This window comes from Pseudophryne corroboree, chromosome 4 (genome assembly GCF_028390025.1).
Source record: "Pseudophryne corroboree isolate aPseCor3 chromosome 4, aPseCor3.hap2, whole genome shotgun sequence".
NCBI lineage: Eukaryota > Metazoa > Chordata > Amphibia > Anura > Myobatrachidae > Pseudophryne > Pseudophryne corroboree.
This window is the reverse complement of record NC_086447.1, coordinates 250482519-250492351: the sequence shown is the minus strand read 5'-3', so window position 1 is coordinate 250492351 and position 9833 is coordinate 250482519. Positions and strand designations below refer to the sequence as shown.

General features: G+C 50.2%; 1 long non-coding RNA gene across 1 annotated transcript in view; it reads left to right on the top strand.

Moving 5' to 3' along the window:
• The first annotated feature begins 6774 nt into the window (after positions 1-6774).
• LOC134911314 (uncharacterized) overlaps positions 6775-9833 on the top strand; it is a 120465-nt gene continuing 117406 nt past the window's right edge. Inside the window, exons 1-2 of the long non-coding RNA XR_010176471.1 lie at positions 6775-6875; positions 7219-7325. This is a non-coding gene — a long non-coding RNA (uncharacterized LOC134911314). The remainder of the gene's footprint in view (positions 6876-7218; positions 7326-9833) is intronic.

Here is a 9833-nt window from a genome sequence, read left to right as displayed (position 1 = left end):
GCCCCCTTCATTTCAGGTGCCAGTCCGGATGACTCGAGCTCCAGCCTCACGCTACTACCAACTCCTGGGCCACAATTTGCTGCCTATTGTCTCATCCCTGTCATTTGCTAAATAAAATATATATTAAAAAAAAAAGTTGTGATGACGAAAAAAAGAATTACCTGGTCCTTATCAGCCTGGTGTGCCACCCCACAGCAAGTGCCGCCCCTAGGCAGGTGCCTCACATGCCTAGTGGGAAATCCACCACTGATCATCATGATACAGTATCTCATTATGGTATGCAATTATTCCAAAATACGGAAAATTCCAATATCCAAACTACCTCTGATCCCAAGCATTTTTGATATGAGATGCCCAACCTTTACCTTGGAAACTTGTAACAGCCCATGGTAGGTGCAGAACCTCTGTCAGAGCAGGGCCTCCAATCTAAGTGATTAAGTATCTGAGTTTGCAAGCAGTTCAACTTCATGCCCACAACACTCCCATAACATGTCCATAAAATGGTGCATCTCTGTGCGCCTGAGTAGACATTTCCCAGTTACCACCCAGGAATGCCCAATATATTTCCCCTACATTTCACAGGCCACGTGTCTCAATTGCTACTCTGAGCGCTCACAAAGTGTAATGCATACACAATATGAGTTTTTAGGGATTTCAGTGCACACGTAATGACGTACAATTGCTCAGCTGTGAACATCAGCATTGTGTGCACTATATGAATCTGGCCCTTTATATGACTTTATGCCGTTACCCAGAATTTATGATATCCTCAGCTCTAGTGAGCAGCCAATATTTCTGTGACATGGACTCTTTTGGTTAATGCATTGGAAAGGATTCCCCAAGCTATATGTGAAGTTTATATGAAACTCAATCAACATTCCAACACCTGATGGATAAACTCTAACACCTGTATATATGAAATGCTTATCTCTGGGGTCCTGGGATGACTAAGAGAGCATGCACAGGAGAGGCTGGAGATTGTGGCTATACTCGTGAATGTAAGCCTGAAACAGTCACTAGGCAAGTGTTAGTTCTGTCAACTAACTGTATTATATGGGAGACAGGGCCGGTTCTACACCTTGTGGTGCCCAGTGCAAAAGTTTCCACCTGTGCCCCCCCCCCATCCCCACGGCAAAACAGTTAGTGCGCGCAGAAAAAATAGGGACGTGGCTTCAAAGGGGAGGGGCGTGGCCACAGTTATGCTCTCCGTAGCTGTGCCCCCAGACTTACCCCAAGTAGTTGTGCCCCCTAGTTGATTTCCACCAGTAGCTATGCCCCCTGTAGCTGTGCCCCCAGTAGATATGCCCCCTGTAGCTGTGTCCCCAGTAGATATGCCCCCTGTAGCTATGCACCCTGTAGATATGCCCCCTGTAGATGTGCCCCCAGTAGATATGCCCCCTGTAGATTTGCCCCAGTAGTTGTGCCCCGTTGCTGTGCCCCCTGTTGCTTTTCCCCCAGTAGTTGTGCCCCCTGTCACTGTGCCCCCTGTTGCTTTACCCCCAGTAGTTGTGCCCCATTTATTTGCCACCAGTAGTTGTGCCCCCTCTTTCTTTGCCCCCAGTAGTTGTGCCCTCTCTTTCTTTGACCCCAGTAGTTGTGCCCCCTCTTTCTTTGCCCCCAGTAGTTGTGCCCCATTTCTTTGCCCCCAGTAGTTGTGCCCCCTCTTTCTTTGCCCCAGTAGTTGTGCCCCGTTTCTTTGCCCCCAGTAGCTGTGCCTCCTCTTTCTTTGCCCCCAGTAGTTGTGCCCCCTGTCACCGCTTACAAACACGCACACACAAAAAGAAAAAAAACAATACTTACCACTGCCCCGCTCCTGCTTCCCGACCGCTGCTGCTCCGTCTCCGGCCGCCGGCTCCTCTCTATGGGGAGACGTCATGACGTCTCTTTCATAGCAGCGCCGCACAGACACTAGAGGTCAATACTGACCTCTAGTGTCTGTCCCTGGAGCCGGCTGCAGCGGACGCCCACACAGTCTGCTGCAGCCATGAAGCGGGGAGCGGGGTGCGGGTAGGCGGCGGTGCCTGCGGGGTGACTGTGGCCACGCCCCCAGGATGCAGCGCCCCGGGCGAAGGCACTGCTTGCCCGCACCAAGAACCGCTCCTGATGGGAGAAATATGGTCACAACTCCTAGCGTTAACAATTACTAAGGCAAAATAGACAACATTTCATCCTAGCTTAGGCTCTGGATATAGCTTAGCTCTGAATGTAGCAGATATTGGTGGTCATTCCGAGTTGATCGCTAGCTGCATTCGTTCACTGTGGGCGATGAGGCAAAAAAAAATAAGAATTTACTTACCGATAATTCTATTTCTCGTAGTCCGTAGTGGATGCTGGGAACTCCGTAAGGACCATGGGGAATAGCGGCTCCGCAGGAGACAGGGCACATCTAAAGAAAGCTTTAGGATCACCTGGTGTGCACTGGCTCCTCCCCCTATGACCCTCCTCCAAGCCTCAGTTAGGATACTGTGCCCGGACGAGCGTACACAATAAGGAAGGATTTTGAATCCCGGGTAAGACTCATACCAGCCACACCAATCACACTGTACAACTTGTGATCTGAACCCAGTTAACAGCATGATAATAGAGAAGCCTCTCGAAAAGATGGCTCACTACAACAATAACCCGAATTTTTTGGTAACAATAATTATGTACCAGTATTGCAGACAATCCGCACTTGGGATGGGCGCCCAGCATCCACTACGGACTACGAGAAATAGAATTATCGGTAAGTAAATTCTTATTTTCTCTGACGTCCTAGTGGATGCTGGGAACTCCGTAAGGACCATGGGGATTATACCAAAGCTCCCAAACGGGCGGGAGAGTGCGGATGACTCTGCAGCCCCCAATGAGAGAACTCCCGGTCCTCCTCAGCCAGGGTATCAAATTTGTAGAATTTTACAAACGTATTTGCTCCTGACCAAGTAACTGCTCGGCAAAGTTGTAAAGCCGAGACCCCTCGGGCAGCTGCCCAAGATGAGCCCACCTTCCTTGTGGAGTGGGCATTTACAGATTTTTGGCTGTGGCAGGCCTGCCACAGAATGTGCAAGCTGAATTGTACTACAAATCCAACGAGCAATAGTATGCTTAGAAGCAGGAGCACCCAGCTAGTTGGGTGCATAGAGGATAAACAGCGAGTCAGATTTCCTGACTCCAGCCGTCCTGGAAACATATATTTTCCGGGTCCTGACAACGTCTAGCAACTTGGAGTCCTCCAAGTCCCTAGTAGCCGCAGGCACCACAATAGGTTTGGTTCAGGTGAACGCTGAAACCACCTTAGGGAGAAACTGAGGACGAGTCCTCATTTCCGCCCTGTCCGAATGGAAAATCAGATAAGGGCTTTTACAGGATAAAGCCACCAATTCTGACACGCGCCTGGCCCAGGCCAGAGCCAACAGCATGACCACTTTTTCTGTGAGATATTTTAACTCCACAGATTTAAGTGTGTCAAACCAATGTGACTTTTGGAACCCAAAAACCACCTGGAGATCCCAAAAGTGCCACTAAAGGCACAAAAGGAGGCTGTATATGCAGTACCCCTTTAACAAATGTCTGAACTTCAGGGACTGAAGCTAGTTCTTTTTTGGAAGAAAATTGACAGAGCCGAAATTTGAACCTTAATGGACCCCAATTTCAGGCCCATAGATACTCCTGTTTGCAGGAAATGTAGGAATCGACCCAGTTGAATTTCCTCCGTCGAGCCTTACTGGCCTCGCACCACGCAACATATTTTCGCCAAATGCGGTGATAATGTTTTGCGGTTACATCCTTCCTGGCTTTGATCAGGATAGGGATGACTTCATCCGGAATGCCTTTTTCCTTCAGGATCCGGCGTTCAACTGCCATGCCGTCAACGCAGGCGCGGTAAGTCTTGGAACAGACAAGGTCCTTGCTGGAGCAGGTCCCTTCTTAGAGGTAGAGGCTACGGATCCTCCGTGAGCATCTCTTGAAGTTCCGGTTTACCAATTCCTTCTTGGCCAATCCGGAGCCACTAATATAGTGCTTACTCCTCTCCATCTTATCAATCTCAGTACCTTGGGTATGAGAGGCAGAGGAGGGAACCCATACACTGATTGGTACACCCACGGTGTTACCAGAGCATCTACAGCTATTGCCTGAGGGTCCCTTGACGTGGCGCAATACCTGTCGAGTTTTTCCCAACGGTTTTTAATCATGTGGAAGACTTCTGGGTGAAGTCCTTACTCTCCCGGGTGGAGGTCGTGCTGAGGAAAACTGCTTCCCAGTTGTCCACTCCCAGAATGAAAACTGCTGACAGTGCTATCACATGGTTTTTCGCCCCGCGAAGAATCCTTGCAGCTTCTGCCATTGCCCTCCTGCTTCTTGTGGCACCCTGTCTGTTTACGTGGGTGACTGCCGTAATGTTGTCCGACTGGATCAACACCGGCTGACCTTGAAGCAGAGGTCTTGCTAAGCTTAGAGCATTGTAAATGGCCCTTAGCTTCAGGACATTTATGTGAAGTGATGTCTCCAGGCTTGACCATAAGCCCTGGATATTCCTTCCCTGTGTGACTGCTCCCCAGCCTCGCAGGCTGGCATCCGTGGCCACCAGGACCCAGTCCCGCATGCCGAATCTGCGGCCCTCTAGAAGATGAGCACTCTGCAACCACCACAGGAGGGATACCCTTGTCCCTGGTGACAGGGTTATCCGCTGAAGCATCTGAAGATGCGACCCGGACCATTTGTCCAGTAGGTTCCACTGGAAAGTCTTGCGTGGAATCTGCCGAATGGGATTGCTTCGTAGGAAGTCACCATTTTTACCCAGAACCCTTGTGCATTGATGCACTGTGGTTCGGTTTTTGGAGGTTCCTGACTAGCTCGGATAACTCCCTGGCTTTCTCCTCCGGGAGAAACACCTTCTTTCTGGACTGTGTCCAGGATCATCCCTAGGAACAGAAGACAAGTCGTCGGAACCAGCTGCGATTTTGGAATATTGAGAATCCAATCGTGCTGCCGCAACACTACCTGAGGTAGTGCTACACCGATCTCCAACTGTTCCCTGGATCTCACCCTTATCAGGGAATCGTCCAAGTAAAGGATAACTAAAATTCCCTTCCTTCGAAGGAATATCATCATTACGGTCATTACTTCAGTAAAGACCCGGGGTGCCGTGGACCATCCCTACGGCAGCGTCTGAACTGATAGTGACAGTTCTGTACCATAACCTGAGATACCCTTGGTGAGAAGGGTAAATTTTGACATGAAGGTAAGCATCCTTGATGTCCCGAGACATCATGTAGTCCCCTTCTTCCAGGTTTGCAATCACTGCTCTGAGTGACTCAATTTTGAATTTGAACCTCTGTATGTAAGTGTTCAAAGATTTTAGATTTTAGATTTTAAAATCGGTCTCACCGAGCCGTCTGGCTTCGGTACCACAATAGTGTGGAATAATACCCCGTTCCCTGTTGCAGGAGGGGTACCTTAATTATCACCTGCTGGGAATACAGCTTGTGAATGGCTTCCAAAACTGCCTCCCTGTCAGCGGGAGACGTCGGTAAAACAGACTTTTGGAAACGGCGAGGGGAATACGTCTCGAATTCCAATTTGTACCCCTGAAATATTACCTGAAGGATCCAGGGGTCTACTTGCGAGTGAGCCCACTGCGCACTGAAATTCATTGAGAACGGGCCCCCCACCGTGCCTGAACTTGTAAAGCCCTAGCGTCATACTTAGAGCTTGGCAGAGGCGGAAAAGGGTTTCTGTTCCTGGGAACTGGCTGATCTCTGCAGCCATTTTCCTCTCCCTCTGTCACGAGCAGAAAAGAGGAACCCTTTTGTCCGGTTGCCAACCAGGACTGCGCCTGATAATACGGCGTCTTATTTTGAGAGGCGACCTGGGGTACATCCCCTTTTTTTTTAAGGCAATACTTCCAAATGCCGTTTGGAATCCGCATCACCTGACCACTTTACTGGTATAATTGGACAACGCACTTATACTTGATGCCAGTCGGCAAATATTCCGCTGTGCATCATGCATATATAGAAATGCATCTTTTAATTGCTCTATAGGCAATAATATACTGTCTTTATTTAGGATATCAAATTTCCAGTCAGGGAATCCGACCACGCCAACCCAGCACTGCACATCCAGGCTGAGGCGATTGCTGGTCGCAGTATAACACCAGTATGTGTGTAAATACATTTTAGGATACCCTCCTGCTTTCTATCAGCAGGATCCCTAAGGGCGGCCATCTCCAGAGAGGGTAGAGCCCTTGTTCTTACAAGCGTGTGAGCGCTTTATCCCCCCTAGGGGGTGTTTCCCAACGCACCCTAACCTCTGGCGGGAAAAGGTATACTGCCAATAACTTTTTAGAAATTATCAATTGTTATCGGGGGGAAACCCACGCATCATCACACACCTCATTTTATTTCTCAGATTCAGGAAAACTACAGGAAGTTTTTCCTCACCAAACATAATACCCCTTTTTTTGGTGGTATTTATATTATCAGAAGAGTGTAAACTTTTTCCATTGCCTCAATCATGCAATGTGTGGCCCTATTGGAAATCACTGTTGTCTCTTCACCGTCGACACAGGAGTCAGTATCCGTGTCGGCGTCTGTATCTGAGGTAACGGGCGCTTTAGAGCCCCTGTATGAGACGCAGGGGCGGAACTGTGGGAGGCAGTGGAGTCGGCTGCCGCCGGGCTCCTGACCACAAGGGGGCGCATCTCCTCCACTGTCTCCCGCAGCCTGAGAACTGCGCTGCTATTGTGGACGGAGGAGCAGTCACTGACACGGAAGCTGCCTCCTGTAGGGAGAGATGGCACTGGCTGCAGCTAGGGGGAGCTCCAGAGCACAGCTCCTCTTCTAGCCAGCCGAGGGAAGCTCTCTGCTCCGTCAGCCTGATGATGAAAGCCAAAGGTAGACACTGTGTGGGGGGTAGGGGAGAGGTGTATTTGGGGGGAAGCACTGTGTTTTGTGTGTGCTTGTTTTTAAGTGAGGTGTGTGTGTGTTTTTAATGAAAGTTGTGCATTCAAGTAAAAGGCATGTGTGTGAGTGATGTGTGTGTGTGTGTAAGTGAGAGACATGTGTATGTAAGTGAGAGGCATGTATGTGTGTGTAAGTGGGAGGCATGTGTATGTAAGAGAGACTTGTGTGTGTAAGTGAAAGAGACGTGTGTGTGTGTGTTTAAGTGAATGAGGCGTTTGTGTTTTTTTTATATATATATCTAGTGTTCACGCTAGGTGTCTGCACCTTTTTTTAGACAGATGAATCCCACCCTGCCCGTTTTTGTGCGCCCTACCAACCCGCCGTTTTCTGCCTGCCGTACCCCGCCACGCCGCCAGACCCAGCCGTGCGCCGCCGGACCCGGTAAGCACATGAGAGTCCCCCTGGGCTAAATTAACCTTGTAAGTATTTTGCAGCTGTAAACTTCAATCTCAGTGCTCTCTACCTGGTGCAGTGTGCCTCAGTGCTCTCTACCTGGTGCAGTGTGCCTCAGTGCTCTCTACCTGGTGCAGTGTGCCTCAGTGCTCTCTACCTGGTGCAGTGTGCCTCAGTGCTCTCTACCTGGTGCAGTGTGTCTCAGTGCTCTCTACCTGGTGCAGTGTGCCTCAGTGCTCTCTACCTGGTGCAGTGTGCCTCAGTGCTCTCTACCTGGTGCAGTGTGTCTCAGTGCTCTCTACCTGGTGCAGTGTGCCTCAGTGCTCTCTACCTGGTGCAGTGTGTCTCAGTGCTCTCTACCTGGTGCAGTGTGTCTCAGTGCTCTCTACCTGGTGCAGTGTGCCTCAGTGCTCTCTACCTGGTGCAGTGTGCCTCAGTGCTCTCTACCTGGTGCAGTGTGTCTCAGTGCTCTCTACCTGGTGCAGTGTGCCTCAGTGCTCTCTACCTGGTGCAGTGTGCCTCAGTGCTCTCTACCTGGTGCAGTGTGTCTCAGTGCTCTCTACCTGGTGCAGTGTGCCTCAGTGCTCTCTACCTGGTGCAGTGTGTCTCAGTGCTCTCTACCTGGTGCAGTGTGTCTCAGTGCTCTCTACCTGGTGCAGTGTGCCTCAGTGCTCTCTACCTGGTGCAGTGTGCCTCAGTGCTCTCTACCTGGTGCAGTGTGCCTCAGTGCTCTCTACCTGGTGCAGTGTGCCTCAGTGCTCTCTACCTGGTGCAGTGTGCCTCAGTGCTCTCTACCTGGTGCAGTGTGCCTCAGTGCTCTCTACCTGGTGCAATGTGTATAACGTCTCTATCTGTCGCAGTGTGTAGGAGGTTCTATCTGGTGCAATGTGTATTAGGTGCACCACCGTGTTGTAATAAAGTGTTTGGCCCCTATTATGAAACAACGCCGCTAGATTTTTGGAGCGCGCCTTCGGCGCGCACTGTCCATGTTTTGGCCCATAGGTATGGGAGCACCAAGCATTATAGTATGTACCTAAGTTTGCCCATCCCTCCCCGTGATCAGCACCCTGCCGTAAAAAAAATCCTACAGTGAACACTAATTATATCGGCACACCACTGCGCCAAAGCATCTCCATCGAGACCTGCTGGCGGGTGAGGGAGCACTGTAGGTGTACTATAATGGTATGCTGGTGTCTGTTTTATTGTAATAACTGACTTGGTGTGCGTCCACTTTGTATGTGTATCTATATTACTACTGGGAAAGGTACCTGAGCACGCTGCTACTGTTCACCCTTAGTGCCGGATAGCTACATATGGTATGTGTGTGTATGTGTATATGTAGGGGGGCACCAACATTTATCATGCCTCCGGGCGACTGGGACGAACTTACGCCACTGATGAGACGTCTGGACATGCACAAGCTGAGTAGCCGGCTGTCTCATGTCAACCACTGTCTTTTATACAAAGCTGACACTGTCACGCAATTTCAACAGTACATCCACTCAGGTGTCGACCCCCCAGGGGGTGACAACACTATTACAGACACTCTACTCCGTCTCCTCATCATTTTTCTCCTCATACATGTCGACACAAACGTACCGACACACAGCACACACACAGGGAATGCTCTGATAGAGGACAGGACCCCACTAGCCCTTTGGGGAGACAGAGGGAGAGTTTGCCAGCACACACCAGAGCGCTATATATATACAGGGATAACCTTATATAAGTGTTTTTCCCTTTATAGCTGCTGTATTGTTTATACTGCGCCTAATTTGTGCCCCCCTCTCTTTTTTAACCCCTTTCTGTAGTGTAGTGACTGCAGGGGAGAGCCAGGGAGCTTCCCTCCAACTGAGCTGTGAGGGAAAATGGCGCCAGTGTGCTGAGGAGATAGGCTCTACCCCTTTCTCGGCGTCCTTATCATCCGTTTTCTTGTATGTTTTGGCAGGGGTTAAATGCATCCATATAGCCCAGGAGTTATATGTGATGCATTTATTTTAGCCATAAAAGGTTTTCTATCGATTTATTGCGTCTCAGGGCGCTGCCCCCCCAGCGCCCTGCACCCTCAGTGACCGGAGTGTAAAGTGTGCTGAGAGCAATGGCGCACAGCTGCGGTGCTGTGCGCCTACCTTTATCTGAAGACAGGAAAGTCTTCTGCCGCCGATTTTTCCGGACCTCTTCGTCTCTTCTGGCTCTGTAAGGGGGCCGGCGGCGCGGCTCCGGTGACCCATCCAGGCTGAACCTGTGATCGTCCCTCTGGAGCTAATGTCCAGTAGCCTAAGAAGCCCAATCCACTCTGCACGCAGGTGAGTTCGCTTCTTCTCCCCTTAGTCCCTCGATGCAGTGAGCCTGTTGCCAGCAGGTCTCACTGAAAATAATAAACCTAAACTAAAACTTTCACAAAGAGCTCAGGAGAGCCCCTAGTGTGCACCCTTCTCGTCGGGCACAGAAAATCTAACTGAGGCTTGGAGGAGGGTCATAGGGGGAGGAGCCAGT